At 44.6% G+C, this 16136-nt stretch overlaps 1 protein-coding gene and 1 long non-coding RNA gene across 4 annotated transcripts in view; one reads left to right on the top strand and one right to left on the bottom strand.

The window, feature by feature from the left end:
• The window catches only part of LOC137535700 (uncharacterized), a 119466-nt gene that overhangs the window by 75770 nt on the left and 27560 nt on the right, over positions 1-16136 (top strand). For both annotated transcript variants that reach the window (XR_011024452.1, XR_011024453.1), the window contains exon 4: positions 466-704. This is a non-coding gene — a long non-coding RNA (uncharacterized lncRNA). The remainder of the gene's footprint in view (positions 1-465; positions 705-16136) is intronic.
• PIK3AP1 (phosphoinositide-3-kinase adaptor protein 1) overlaps positions 1-16136 on the bottom strand; it is a 169387-nt gene that overhangs the window by 138085 nt on the left and 15166 nt on the right. The window lies entirely within an intron of this gene.

Raw genomic sequence — 16136 nt, 5'->3', positions numbered from 1 at the left:
CTGAGTACCCCCTGGAACCATCAGAAGTACCCCCTGGGGTAGGCGTACCACACGTTGAAAACCTATGATATAGATAAATTAAAACTCCCCAGCATATTATTAGTAAGTTGTTGCCAGTCTAACTGTAGTCTAAGTAAAAATTAGGACCAAGTTTCTGGAATCCAGATATCCTGAGTACATTCATTTTACAGCTGATAACTATGAGGCACTCAGTATGACTTGTCTTTTGCTAATAAGCTTGTACTGCACAGTGGTTCTTTGCCATCTTCAATACTGACAATGCTACATCATTTTATGTTTGACACTTAAAATTTCACAGAATTCTGAAATACCAGATGTGCTGCAGACTGCTGTTGCTTTGAAATGTGTGTTGGTGACTGTTCTTAACTTATACTATGTTGTATTTTTCAATCTTATTTGTACATTTTCACAGCTCAGTATCTTTTCTTTTTTATTTTTCTTCAGATTTGAAATATTAGATTCTTTGTATGTAGTACTATATAACTCAATGGCCTACCTACTGCCATAACAGACCGTTCAGCTGTTGAGAGGCCCAGCTGTGTAGGAGCCACCACTGACTGGACATATAGTGATTTATGCAGCTATAACCATGAACGACATATTCTATAGCTTGAGAACTTATAACTTAGCGCTTTTTCAAAGAGGGGAGATAGTACTACAGGCGGAAGTGTCATCTACTCAAGGTAAGACAAAGCCAGGATCAGTAATTACATTTAGATTTTTGTTTTTTGCGGAAAAACATGTTCACTTTAATTACAACATAGAGAAAATCCATACTTTTGGCGTAACTATTTCATTGTGATTTTGGTGCATGTGGTCATTTGTATTGTGCAGTCGGTCCTTGGGCACATGATGAGAAAGCGTATAAGAAGCTAGGGAAACACTGCTCAAGTGATTCCAATAAAAGTAATAATAAATGTACCCTAGCGTCCATGGGTTTTAAAATGTTTGTTACTGTTTCAGAATTGCACAGGTTTCACTGGTCTTAGAGAGAGAAAAAAAAGTATGAAAAGGATGACAGTTAACATTATAATGGATATCTCAATTTAAAGGACAACTGAAGTGAGAGGGAAATGGAGGCTGCCATATTTGTTTCTTTTTAAAGGGAAGGTTCAGGGAGGGGGTAAAAAAAAATTAAAAATCCGTATCCACTTACCTGGGGTTTCCTCCAGCCCGTGGCAGGCAGGAGCCAGGAGGTGCCCTCACCGCCACTCCGCAGGCTTCCGGTGGCCGACCCGACTTGACCAGGCCCGGCTGCCAGGTCAGGTTCTTCTGCACTCCAATCTGCGCCTCACGGGAGCGCGCTGACGTCATCGGACGTCCTCCGGGCTGTACTGCGCAGGCGCAGTAGTTCTGCTCCTGTGCAGTACAGCCCGAAGGATGTCCGATGACGTCAGTGCGCTCCCGTGGGACGCAGAAGAGCCCGTCGTTGGAGCGCAGAAGAGCCCGACCTGGCAGCCGGGCCTGGCCAGGTCAGGTCGGCCACCGGAGACCACCGAAAGCCTGCGGAGCGGCGGCGAGGGCACCTCCTGTCTGCCACGGGCTGGAGGAAGCCCCAGGTAAGTGGATATTGATTTTTATTTTTTTTACTCCCTCCCTGAACCTTCCCTTTAAGCAATACCAGTTGCCTGGCTGTCCTTCTTATCCCCTGCCTCTAATACTTTTAGCCATAGGCCCTGAACAAGCATAGGTATATCAGGTGTTTCTAACATTATTGTCAGATTTGACAAGATTAGCGTCATGCTTGTTTCTGGTGTAATTCACACACTACTGCAGCCAAATAGATCAACTGGGCTGCCAGGCAACTGGTATTGTTTAAAAGGAAATACATATGACAGCCTCCATAGTCCTCTCACTTCAGTTGTTCTTTCATGTGGAAAGGGGCAGAGCAAAAAGCACTTATATATTTGTCAGGGACCATCATAGAAAGTGAGAAACGAACGTGAGTCAGAAATCTTGTCAGAAACAATAGTTCATTTGCACGTTTGTAGTAAGTGAATGGTGGTTCCCATATGCAAAACAGAGAAAAGGACTAGGCACTGCTCATAAAATCACTAGCCTTTGTTTTAATCTTCAATGCAATAAATCAGGGATAGGGAACCTATGGCTCAGGAGCCAGATGTGGCTCTTTTGATGGCTACATCTGGAACACATACAAATCAGTAGGGGTTGATTCACTAAGCTACACTGCTCAAGCAGCGCAGCTTAGTGTGGCAGCACAAGTAACATTTTCGAAGTAGGCACGCTACTGCTGTAGCATGCACTACTCACTTACTCGTGCTACCCCAAAACGAACGGCTGCTCCAATTCTCCCACTCTGGACCCTGTCAGGTCCAGTGACTTTGTAGGACGAGATCCCCGCACTTTGATTGCCCCAATAGGCTGCCTGTCACTTGACAGGAAGCCTATTGGGCTTAAGTGCGGGGATCTCGTCATACAAAGTGAATCAAACCCCAAGTCAGCTAGCTAATTGTACAAGCTGTTAGTCAGTATTTCTCCTGTCTGTCTCTCAGGGAAATTGCTGATGTTGCTGAAACCCAAGAGAAGCTGAAGACGTGTCTGACACTTCCGCTGCCCGGCGGATCAACTGTATACACATCACTATGGCAACAGGGACGTGAAACCTACTGTCCAAGTTTGAAACATATTGTATGGCTCTCACGGAATTACAGTTCAAAATATGTGGCATTTATGGCTCTCTCTCAGGCAAAAAGTTTCCTGATCCCTGCAATAAATCAATCACAGCAGTAATAAGTTACATAGCTGGTGGGTGGCATAAACATACAGGCCTAATTGCCACTTCACATGTGAACACTTCTACAGAGGCTGGTGGCCTGCTGAACTTGGTTTCCTGGAAGGTGTTCCACCAAGTGGTGCTATAGAACAAAGAAATTCAAGTTGGTCAAAGCCCCAAAAACTTGCATGAGGGGGATGAGAGGTCCTAACCCCTCCCTAGTCATAGTACAGAGCCCACAATCAGAGATTCTTGGAAATAAACACTAACCTATCTATTAACTATAATGTTTAAAGGGTACCTGAGCTGACATGTGACATGATAAGATAAGCATGTGTATGTACAGTTTCATTCATGTATATAACTAGGCTGTTTTCATTTCTTCCTTAAAAACTTTCAGGTATGCAAATCGTAGTTTCTCTCTAATTGGACTCTAGCCTAACCCTCACTAATCATTAATTACATCCATAAAACTCTTGTTTGGCAGAGAACCGCTTCTCAGTGCAGGGGATAGATAAATAAGGTCAATAGTTCATAGATTTTATGTCTCAACTGTGTCACACTGTGTGAAAGACTGTGTCATTCAGCTAAGGCAATAAAAAATTAAACCTATTTTTTTTTACTTTTAAACACATTTTTTAAAAAACATTTTTAGAAGCAAGAGGCTAAATAGAATTGTTTATATTATCAGTCTATTTCAAGTTCAGATTTGCTTAACATAATAAAGGCATTTTGCACAAGTTCACCTCTGTCATAATTAGATTATATTAAAACCAAGACAAATGGCATAATTTACATTTTTGTCACCATATTCTGCCATATATTTTCTAGGTTTTACAGCCAGATTTTCAGCAATTATTTGTTCTAATTTGTAGTTTTCATGTGAACAGAAAATAGTTAAAGGGGCACTACAGCGAAAAAACTGTAAAATTTAAAATATGTGCAAACATATACAAATAAGAAGTACATTTTTTTCAGAGTAAAATGAGCCATAAATTACTTTTCTCCTATAATGCTATCACTTACAGTAGGCAGTAGAAATCTGACAGAAGTGACAAGCTTTGGACTAGTCCATCTCTTCATAGGGAATTCTCAGCAAGGCTTTTATTCTTTATAAAGATATTCCGAAAAAAGGATTTTAACAATGATGCTGGCCAGTTTCCCTGCTCGCTACACAGTTTTTTGGCAGTTGGACAGAGCAACTGCCATTCACTAAGTGCTTTTGAAAATAAATATATCCCTCAGGGCTGGAACCCACTAGAGCGATTTTTTTGAGCGTTTAGGGAGCGTGAGAAATCGCTGGCGATTTCCCTAAACGCTCTGCCAATGTAAATGGATGGTGCAAATTCCACAGAAATGATTGCGATTAGCAAAATCGCAAACGCAGGACATGCAGCATTTGGTTAGTGTTTGCGCTTCAATGTAAAGCATATACCGTATTTTTCGGACTATAAGACGCACTTTTTCTCCCTCTAAAGTGGGGGGGAAAAGTAGGTGCGTCCTATAGTATGAAGGTTACACCAGGGCCCATTCAAGTAATGCCTGCGCCAATCCAGGTCTGTGTTCCCTGCCGCTGCTTGTGGCCCAGGACTCCCGCACTTGCAACCCATATCCTCCGTCTATGCTGGTGGTCCCCGCCCGCACTAGAAGCAGCCCAGGCCCCCTGTCTATGCTGGTGGTCCCCGCCGCTGCCCGTAACCCATGCCTTCACCGCACTAGCAACCCCGCCCCTCATCTATGCTGGTGGTCCCTGCGCCGCAACGGGAGAGGTCAACGTGCAGTAAAAGCACTCACCCATCCATCCGAAGTGCTGTGTTCTCCATCTCCTGAGTTGCTTACTGCGTGACTCCCCATGTGCATGGCTTTCTGGCGTGCGCGGCTGAGGAGCGGCATGAACACGCGTCTTCCAATAGCATACGCAGGAGGATGGATGGCTGTGTAGGACATCAGCGGCCGACATCTGGTACCACGGTTGCCCTGCTTCTCACCGTCGGCGGAAAGATGGAGGGCATCAGCGGCGGAGGACATCGGTGAAGTCACGTGGGCCATCAGCTGGAACTGCCCACGTGACTCCTGTTCTTGCAGCAGCGCCGGCTCCGGGAGGCAAACAAGTTCCGGGAGGTACAGCACCAGCGCAACCCTGACACTCTCTGGATCGGACTGCAAGGGACCGGACTGAAGGATGGAGGACATCGGTGGAGTCACGTGGGCCATCAGCTGGAGCTGCCCACGTGACTTCTGTTCTTGCAGCAGCGCCGGTGTTCCGACTAAATAACCGGCTCTGGGAGGCAAACCAGATCTCAGCAAAGCACCAACGCAACCCTGACAGTCTCTGAACTGGACTGCAGGGGACCCAGGATGCCATCACCAGTTGCCCAACAGCAGCCCAGCAGCACACATCTCCCAGTTCTGTAAGTATGAAACATGCATGTAAGCTCAGTGTAACTAGTGAGGGCATTGTAGCTTAGTGTAGGTAGTAGGGGGTATTGTAGCTTAGTGTAGGTAGTAGTGGCATTGGAGCTTAGTGTAGGTAGTGGAGTATTGTAGCTTAGGGTAGGTAGTGGGGGCATTGTAGCTTAGTGTAGGTAGTGGAGTATTGTAGCTTAGGGTAGGTAGTGGGGGCATTGTAGCTTAGTGTAGGTAGTGGAGTATTGTAGCTTAGGGTAGGTAGTGGGGGCATTGTAGCTTAGTGTAGGTAGTGGGGGTATTGTAGCTTAGTGTAGGTAGTGGAGTATTGTAGCTTAGGGTAGGTAGTGGGGGCATTGTAGCTTAGTGTAGGTAGTGGAGTATTGTAGCTTAGGGTAGGTAGTGGGGGCATTGTAGCTTAGTGTAGGTAGTGGAGTATTGTAGCTTAGGGTAGGTAGTGGGGGCATTGTAGCTTAGTGTAGGTAGTGGGGGTATTGTAGCTTAGTGTAGGTAGTGGGGGTATTGTAGCTTAGGGTAGGTAGTGGGGGCATTGTAGCTTAGTGTAGGTAGTGGGGGTATAGTGGCTTAGTGTAGGTTTTGGGGGCAGTATGGGTTAGTGTGATGTACTTAGTGGAGCATCAGTAGTGTAGAGTACTTAGTGTAGCTGGTGGTGCAACAAGAGTTAATGTAGGGTAGTTACTGGAGCAGCAGGGGTTAGTGTAGCTGGGCAGTCAGTGAAACCTAGCTAGAGAAAGGTAGGGGGGAAAGGCCCATAAGATGCCCCTGCACCATAGACGCACCAAGTTTAGTTTTTTTTCCCCCCTGATTGTTGCCCTCTAAACTTAGGTGCGTCTTATAGTCCGAAAAATACGGTAATCACTGGCGTAATCGCTCATCAAAACTTGCACGGATGTACACTGTAACAACATTAAAAATCATTGAAAGGACCAATCCGACTTTAAACCGCTAATCGCTAATCGATACACAACCGCAGGCAAATTGATTAGACTTTCTAAAATCGCTCCCTAAAACGCTCATGAAATCGCTTACAAACTGCTCATACAAAACGCTAGTGATTGCGATTAGCGATAGCATTTTGTAGTGGGTTCCAGGCCTGAGAATCCCCTATAAAGAGATGGACTAGTCCAAAGCCTGTCACTTCTGTCAGATTTCTACTACCTACTGTAAAGTGACAGCAACATAGGAGAAAAGTAATTTATGGCTCATTTTACTCTGGAAAAAATGTACTTCTTATTTGTATATGTTTGCACATATTTTAAATTTTACAGTTTTTCGCTGTACTGCCCCTTTAAACAAAACACAAAGGCTAAATCTGGAATTTATAGACCCTTTCCTCTGACTGAATATTAACTGCATGAGCTGCATGCTCTGTCTGCAATTAGATTGTCTGTAACTGATGTAGGGCCTTGAAAGTGACACTGAAGCGAAAATAAACGTATGAGATAATGAATTAAATGTGAAGTACAGATAAATAACAGAACATTAGTAACAAAGAAAAGAGTCTCATATTTTAAATTTCAATTATATAGCTTTATTTATAACATTGCATCATTCTGACATTTTTGCAGTTTAGATATCCCACTCTGTATTTCAAGCTGTAAGACAAAGCAGAACTTGAACTTGTCTGCAGTAAAACCTTATCTCAAGCTGTCTCTTGGCTGTTTCAGCTATTTAGAAAACAGGGCCGAGTTTAATCAAGTTGGTCGAAGAGCTCAGGTCAGCTCTTATGCATAGGTAACAGCTGAAGTGTTTAACTCTTCCTGTACTGGAAAAAACATGAGACATTTTTCTTTGCTACTAATGTTCTATTTGTTATCTGTACTACCCATACAATTCATTACATCATAAGTTTATGTTTGTTTCAAATTTGCTTCAAATGTGCTCTTTCCAGGTCATTTGCACATCCCTCTGTAGCATGCAAGGCCAAATTTATAACCTTTCTGCCCCTCCTTTTCTTGTCACATCTGGGGCAGAAGCGTTATAACTAGAGTTGGGCCGAACGGTTCGCCTGCGAACGGTTCCATGCAAACTTCCGTGGTTCGCATTCGCGTCCCGCAGGCGAACCTTTGTGGAAGCTCGGTTCGCCCCATAATGCACCATGGAGGGTCAACTTTGACCCTCTACATCACAGTCAGCAGGCCCAGTGTAGCCAATTAGGCTACACTAGTCCCTGGAGCCACTCCCCCCTACTAAAAGGCAGGCAGCGGCGACCATTACGGTCACTCGTGTGCCTGCATTAGTGAGAGTAGGGCGAGCTGCTGCACACTCTCTCTCATAGGGAAAGATTAGTTAGGCTTAGCTTGTCCCTGGCTGCATACCTGTTCTGTGAACCCACCACTGCATACCTGTACTGTGAACCCACCACTGCATACCTGTTCTGTGAACCCACCACTGCATACCTGTTCTGTGAACCCACCACTGCATACCTGTTCTGTGAACCCACCACTGCATACCTGTTCAGTGAACCCACCACTGCATACCTGTTCTGTGAACCCACCACTGCATACCTGTACTGTGAACCCACCACTGCATACCTGTACTGTGAACCCACCACTGCATACCTGTTCTGTGAACCCACCACTGCATACCTGTTCTGTGAACCCACCACTGCATACCTGTTCTGTGAACCCACCACTGCATACCTGTTCTGTGAACCCACCACTGCATACCTGTACTGTGAACCCGCCACTGTATACCTGTTCTGTTCAGTGAACCCACCACTGCATACCTGTTCTGTTCAGTGAACCCGCCACTGCATACCTGTACTGTTCAGTGAACCCGCCACTGCATACCTGTACTGTTCAGTGAACCCGCCACTGCATACCTGTTCTGTTCAGTGAACCCGCCACTGCATACCTGTACTGTTCAGTGAACCCGCCACTGCATACCTGTTCTGTTCAGTGAACCCGCCACTGCATACCTGTTCTGTTCAGTGAACCCGCCACTGCATACCTGTACTGTTCAGTGAACCTGCCACTGCATACCTGTTCTGTTCAGTGAACCCGCCACTGCATACCTGTTCTGTTCAGTGAACCCGCCACTGCATACCTGTTCTGTTCAGTGAACCCGCCACTGCATACCTGTACTGTTCAGTGAACCCGCCACTGCATACCTGTTCTGTTCAGTGAACCCGCCACTGCATACCTGTACTGTTCAGTGAACCCGCCACTGCATACCTGTTCTGTTCAGTGAACCCGCCACTGCATACCTGTACTGTTCAGTGAACCCGCCACTGCATACCTGTTCTGTTCAGTGAACCCGCCACTGCATACCTGTTCTGTTCAGTGAACCCGCCACTGCATACCTGTACTGTTCAGTGAACCCGCCACTGCATACCTGTTCTGTTCAGTGAACCCGCCACTACATACCTGTTCTGTTCAGTGAACCCGCCACTGCATACCTGTTCTGTTCAGTGAACCCGCCACTGCATACCTGTTCTGTTCAGTGAACAGTTTGGTGGGTCAGTGTGAAGCAGTACTCTAATTACACTCCCTGATTGATGTATACACATGCAAGATGTTTTAAAGCACTTTAGGCCTGTCATTTAGCATTCAATGTGATTTCTGCCCTTAAAACGCTGCTTTGCGTCAAATCCAGATTTTTCCCGGGGACTTTTGGCGTGTATCCCACTCCGCCATGCCCCCCTCCAGGTGTTAGACCCCTTGAAACATCTTTTCCATCACTTTTGTGGCCAGCATAAATTTTTTTTTTCAAAGTTCGCCTCCCCATTGAAGTCTATTGCGGTTCGCGAACTTTAACGCGAACCGAACCTTCCGCGGAAGTTCGCGAACCCGGTTCGCGAACCTAAAATCGGAGGTTCGGCCCAACTCTAGTTATAACGCACTATAACGCATCCTCTCGCTCGGAAAAACGGAGCAGGTTGGCCTCTGCTTTCTGTTTGCTGGAATGTGGCGAATGGATCAGGTTTTTTTTGCCCTATTTTTAACAATAGGATCTACTTCCTGAGTTTCTCTGAGCTTCAAATATCTCTGAATCCATTTCTGTCCTTTGCTGTGTACACATTGTCATTCAGCAGAGCCAGCATTGGTTTGCACTGATCACTCTCCACTATTGTCTGTTTGGTACTTTGCACAGCACTGTGGAAGAAGTTGGCGCTATATATAATAAGATTCTGATAAGCTGATTTCTGAAGTTACTGATTAGAGGACAAATTGAGCTGTGATAAAAGTGATAAGCCCAGCAGTTATTTAGCATTGAACATGACAGAACAATTTGTTTAGCATAAAAATTCTTATAGTGTGATTCTCCCGTAGATATGGGACAATACTGCTTATCAGTGTGGTTAGACTAATATACAATAGTTTATTATTGATTACAATATATTTCAGTAAATACAGCACCTGTTTTCCTCAACCTCAATGTTCTGTTTTCATTTGTTCTATAATTAAGTTCCACGCAGTCTATTTATTCCCGAGGTACAACGCCTCTGCAGTCTACTGTACATGCTAAATATACAGTACTGTATGTTGATATATAAGAAAAGTTGAAATGATTTTCAGATGTTGTGAAAGCTCCTATGTACTCCCTATTCATTCCTGACTAGAGATGATCAAAGAGATGCAAGTTCTTCCAAGTTTATGCAAATGTATGCAAACATTTTTATGCAAATATATGCAGTTTGTAAACCCAGATTTAAATTGATTGGTCCATTTTCAAACTGCATATATTTGCATAAAAATGTGCATAATTTTGGAAGTATTTGCATCTCATTGATCATCCCTATTCCTGACACCTGTACTCACCCTTTATCAATGGAGTGCGTTTTGGACATGTACACACAATGCAACTTCCCGTCCAATTACATGTCAATCGGGCGGGAAATTGCATCGCGTGTACCCAGCATAAGGGATCTTTTAGAGCAGTGGTCCTCAAACTAAGGCCCCCTGAGGCTTTTTTACCGGCCCTCCACACACAAAATGTATAACTTATAGACCTGGTCAGCTACATCTTCAAATATTGGTGGTCCACATATAGAATAGCAGTGCTGGCACCCAGAGGCGGCCTTTGGGGGTGGCAAGTGGGGCGAGGCCCCGCACATGAAGAGGGCCCCGCATGTCATGCCCGCCATACCATGCTCATTTTGGTGGTGGAGAAGGAAAGGTCTAAAGAAGTCTAGCTGTTTGTGTTCTGAGCAGTGTGTCATTTGCATTTACTCAGATTTTCCTATTTTGTTCTACACACCTTATATTTTGCCCCCCCCCCCCCTTTTATTGCTTAGGTTTTCATCTTCAGCATGCTTTACTGTACTATGCCGTTTGCATTTTTGTAATGAATTTCTGCACTGACATGAAGCTTGCCAAATGTCAGATTAAGGTAACATGCAAGAGCCTCAGCCTGAGGGCCCCAGGGGGATTTAGGTCAGTCAAGCATGGACTGGAGCTAGAGGGGGCTCAGGCTGGAGCTACTAGACTGGCTGGGGATTGGTGCTAGGTTTCATGGGGAGCTAGGGAATGGTAGAGTCTGGCTGGGGAGCTAGGGATAGGTACAATTTGATTTCATTACGTATTGTAATTGTTCCTGTATTGGTTGGCTTAGGGGCCTTTAACAAGTTTTTAAACAATAATAAGGCATACTGCTTTAGAGGTGGACAAGCCCGTGACTGTGGTGGTACGGTACATGGCCTTCACTTATGCCTCTAGGCCCCGCATATGACACTCGCCCCAGTGTCCGTGTACTCTAAGGCCGGCTCTGCTGGCACCACCCATCCACTTGGAAGCCAGAAAGCAGTCATTTTTACTGGTTTCCAATCAAATTCCACATCATGTAACACTGCTGTCCATTTGGACTTCAGGTTGTCACCTGGGTATGCTTCACTGTCTGGCCCGCAAAGACATAATTTGATGTATACTCCGGCCCCCCCCTGCAGTCTGAAGTATGTTGACCCGGCCCTTGATCCAAAATGTTTGGGGACCCCTGTTTTAGAGCAAGGAAGAAATGCCAGACCACTTTAATCTGCAAACATAATAGAGGAAGTATTCACAATCTGAAACATGGAACGAATAAATAGTGGCTAAACCCCATCAAGCGCCTAAATAGCTACCAGTCCATCCTGATTTACAGAAGCAGTGTAATTATGTAAACCACAAAACCTCTGGTATATGTCAAAGTAGCTGGCATATATGTGGTAGTCTGGTATCATTTCCTTAGCCCAGCTGGAACAGAGCCTATTTTAATGATCTTTGTGCCTTTACATCTCAGCAAAAGTAACCTCGGTATATCCAGTGCCAGTATAAGGAGTTTACTGGGTTAACTTATAAAGCTGGCATTTGTGGGAAGTAGGGATAGTCAATGAGATGCAAATAATTGTAGGAGAATTCTGAATTATGTACATTTTTGTATGCAAATTCACGCATCTTGAAAATAGACCCATTGATTCCTTCCTTGGCATCATTTGATTCACTTCAGTCCATTTTCAAGCTGCATACATTTGCATACAAAATGTGCATAATTCTACTCAGAATTATTTGAATCTCATTGACCATCCGTAGTGTGCAGGTAGCCTTAGTGAGAGAGTTGGGGTTAGGTTAGACTTTTGTTAGGGCCTATTAATCAGGTAAGGCTAGTGTTAGGCCAGGTAAAAAATGTATGATAAGCTCAAAGTGTCTTGCTTAATAAAAATACAAATTCTCTTATGTAGCAAAAGTTATGAAAATGTATTGAAAAATCCTTAAAAATACATGCTATCAGTTGCAATGGTTATGCAGCACCCACTCCGAACTGTTCTACCCCCGTAAAATGGGTCCTTGTGGTGGTATCACTACCTAATCTGGCATGCGCATAGTCAGGAAGGTCCACACAGAGTGGCGGCTAAGGAGCAACCATCCCCCGCAGGCGGCACAACATAAGAGAATCCGTGTTCAGGGAGACGTCCCTGTTAAAACGGTACAGAGGCATTCGCATCGTAACAGCATGGGCGGCCAAGTCCCACCGCAATAGGAGCGGAGGAAGACATAAGGCGACGAGCCTAATATGATACAAGGGCACGTGAGTGGACATTTCTACAGTGAGCGCCCAGGAGGGCGAGGGGTGAGCTTAATATAATAAGATAAGAAGAACTTGACAACTGGACAATAAGATCACTGATAATCCCCATAGGCCGTACCGGTATTATAAGGGAATTCCCCATGATATATGGAGGACAATAAGGACTATGAACAGGCCTGTATAAAGAGTGTACTTTAAGGTAAAGCCAGGGGGTGAATGTGTAGTGGTTCATTTTCCTGACTATGCGCATGCCAGATCAGGTAGTGAGACCACCAGGAGGACCCGTTTTATGGGGGTAGCACAGTTAGGGGTGGGCGCTGCATAACCATTGCAAGTGATAGCATGTATTTTTAAGGATTTTTCAATAAATTTCCATAATTTTTGCTATATAAGGGAATTTGTATTTTTATGAAGCATTATACAGTGTGCTAGGCAGTAGGCACACACAAACAGATAGTTTATATAAGCTCAAAGTGTATGTCAACTTTCCCAAAGAAAAAAACAATCCTTTTGAAATCATCTCGGAATAATGTAAGTATTTTAAATAGCTGCATAACACTGCTGTTTTCCCAGATTAGTACTTCAGAGCTCTGCATATGCTTTACTGCAAAAACAGAAAAATAATACTTAGCTATCGGAATTTTCTTTTCCTGGAGCATCCATTCCAGCATACTAATGGGTTTGGTTCCGCCTCCAAACCCCATTGGACAGAGTAACTATGAGAGTTTTTGCCCCAGTAGTCCTCAGTAATTAAAGTAACTATCGTCCACCACAATGGGAGGGAATGTATGCTAAAATGGATGCACCAGGAAATGAAAATTCCGATAGGTATGTGTTCATTTTCTGTTTTCCCTGGAGCTTCCATTCCAGCATACTAATGGGACTCAAGTAGACAAGGGCAGGTATGCTTCCACACGAAAAAAAATTTTATTTATAAAAGGAAGTTGCACCGTTAATTACTGCTTTCCTCTACTACACACAAGAAAGAGAAGAGGGATCAAACCTACAGTGTGAAACCACAACCATCCCGCTGCTTTACAGATAGTTGCTGCTAACATTCCTGTGTAAGCTGCCCAAGAAGATGATATGCTTCTTGTGGAATGCGCTGTAGGTTTATCAGGAGAATCCAGCCCATTAGCCCTGTATGTTTGTTGGATAGCCTTGCAAATCCATGAAGCTATAGTACGAGTTGTGGCTGGCTTACCTCTCCTGTATCGTGATGGGAAAATTAAGGGATGATCAGATTGGCGAAGATCCTTTGTAGCCGATAAATAAGCTTTAAAGACAGAACCCACAGCCAGTGAGTGAACTGAAGTAGATGATGACAATGAATCCGCAGGTAAGGTTGGAAGAGAGCCTTCACTGGGTGATATTGCAAAACAACTGTTGGAAGGGTCACTCTTTTGGTTAGGGTCACTCTATCCTGATAGAATACTAAGAATGGCTTTTTGTATCCTAAAGCGTGTAATTCAGACACTCTGCTTAAAGAGGTAATAGCTACCAGAAAAACTGCCTTTAGAGTAAGGCTCCACAAGGTAGCTGAATCAGAAGGCACAAACGGAGGCTTTGAAAGAAAGTCCAAGATAGGAGAAAATCTCCTGGCTGTACCAGCTGTATTATTGAATTCAGCGATTCATTCTTGAAAATTTCTAATAAGATAAATTTGTTCAGGCGCTTTAAGTCAATAATAGGCCTCCAACTTCCTTTTTTTTCCAAGATAAGAAACACTTGGGAATATACAACATGAAATCTTTGAGCTACTGGAACCTCTACCACTGCATGTTGGACCATTCATTTCTTTATGTACTGCATCAGGCATTCTCTTTTCTCCTTTGAAGACGGAATCTTTGTTGGAATATACATTTCAGGAGGAGTCTTCGTGAATTTCTAGTTGTGACCTTTCTTTAGTTTCCTTTATTCTTTATCCTTTCTGCTCAGACTCCCACAAAAGATTTTAGTCTCGCCCCCACCGGAGGAGTCCCTAAATCCTTAAGATAAGAATGAGTTGCAAGAGACCAGCAAACAGGCAATAGGCAGTAAGGTTGCGGAGCAAGGAAAAACCACTGCCACCCACTAGCCCTGAACCCCTTAAATAGCCTCGAAGGCTAATTGCCGACGCATGCACGCATCGACATGCCCACAAGTAAGATGGCCACACCAAGACCAAGTAAAAGGAGGCATGGCTGAGCGTGAGTAGAAAAAACGCTAAGATCGCCAGTGCTCACCCTAAGAAGAAGCAGGAAAAGACCTGGAGGGAGAGAGAGAGAAACGCAAACCAACTACGAGATTGTACCTAATGCTGGGAAGCCACCATGCGCGATACAGCAAACAAAATAGAGGTATTTAACCGCATGATACCGCCATAACCACAAGAAAAGCATTTAACGTTCAGGGAAAGGGTAAACCCTGGACATGAGCAGGGTGTAAAAAAGCAGCCAGGGAAAGCAGAATATGAGCAAAGTCCAATGGAGGGAGGAAAAAAAAAAGAATTACCGAGGACTACTGGGGCAAAAACTCTTATAGTTACTCTGTCCAATGGGGTTTGGAGGCGGAATCAAACCCATTAGGATGCTGGAATGGAAGCTACAGGGAAAGCTGACTTGGTTTGCTCTCAGCTGCTCCTGAGATGGAAGTAATCCCAGCATCCCTGCACAAGTGTAAGACCCCTCCCCCGGTGAAATAATTGTGTTGCAGTGGACTCAGCAAAGTAGAAGTAGTGCAAAGGGAAGATGTAAATTATTCTTCCTGCTTCGGGCAGATTGATGAACCAATGACACAGAGAGGAGAATTCTGAATATCTTTTACACCCAGCTATTTACTGTTGCCATGGTTACAAGCAAGTTTACTAAAACAATATAACTCTCTTTATATACTTATACTGTACTGTGACCACCCTACATTGGCAGCCTCCTATTCAGTACAGGGCTTGTAGTCATGCTAGATTAAGCCATCTGAAAGAATCACAAACTAAGGCCTGGGGTTACAAAAACAGGTTTCTATGCAACATATCTGAACGTAGTATCTTCATAACCACAACGATCTGAACCAGAACTGTTATTATTGCAGATTCTGTTCTGATACAGTTCTGCTGTAGAGAAGTCAGTGTTCCAAATCATTGCATAGCAACACTGACAGAAGAAATTCCAATAAATAAATGTCGTAAAACACACTTGAGGGCTGGTTCACACGGGAAGTGAACGTGACATTTCTGCTGGAGGATGAAAGCATTGTTTAAAAGGAATTTACCGCCATTCTATTCAAAAGGATGGAAATGTTGTTATAGGTGGCGACAGCAGTTGGCGTAATTCGTATTAACATTGCAGTAGATCCAGTTGTCTTGTCTTATGCTGGGCATACACGGGCCAATGCGTCCTTATCAATCAAACCGCTGATGGCTCGATTGATAATTTCTGACAGGTCCGATGTCCCGGCGGATCGATACCCTGCTCGATCCCCGCGGGCGGACAATAGCGGGGAATTGAGCGGAAGATAAGGAGCGCCCGCGGGGACGAGTGGGAATCGATCCGGCCGCCTGTGGGGATGAGCGGGGACGCAGCGGGAGTTGATCCAGCGGCTAATCGAGCCGCCGGGTCGACTCGTGTATGCCTAGCATTAGACACTACAAGTAACGTCCAACATTGAATGCGGTTCCATGTCCCCTGAAGGGCAGTGGCGTCACTAGGGGGTGCAGTAGGTGCGGACAGCATCAGGTGTCACCAGCAGAGTGGGTGACACCAAGCTCCAAACTAACGGAGAGTGGAGTAGGCTATGTAAATATAGACCAGGCTAGTGCCCCTGATGTACTCTCCTCCCTTCGCTCTTCTCCTATCTGGCTGCTCTATTCTGAGCTAATAACAGAGTTCAGAGACCACCAGCGGCACATGGCGATCACCCTAACATTCTACTATTCATTCTTTCCCAACCCTATCCCAACCCCAGTCTCAATAAA

Source organism: Hyperolius riggenbachi, chromosome 10 (assembly GCF_040937935.1).
Source record: "Hyperolius riggenbachi isolate aHypRig1 chromosome 10, aHypRig1.pri, whole genome shotgun sequence".
Classification (NCBI taxonomy): Eukaryota; Metazoa; Chordata; class Amphibia; order Anura; family Hyperoliidae; genus Hyperolius; species Hyperolius riggenbachi.
This window is presented reverse-complemented; position numbering and strand designations above follow the sequence as displayed.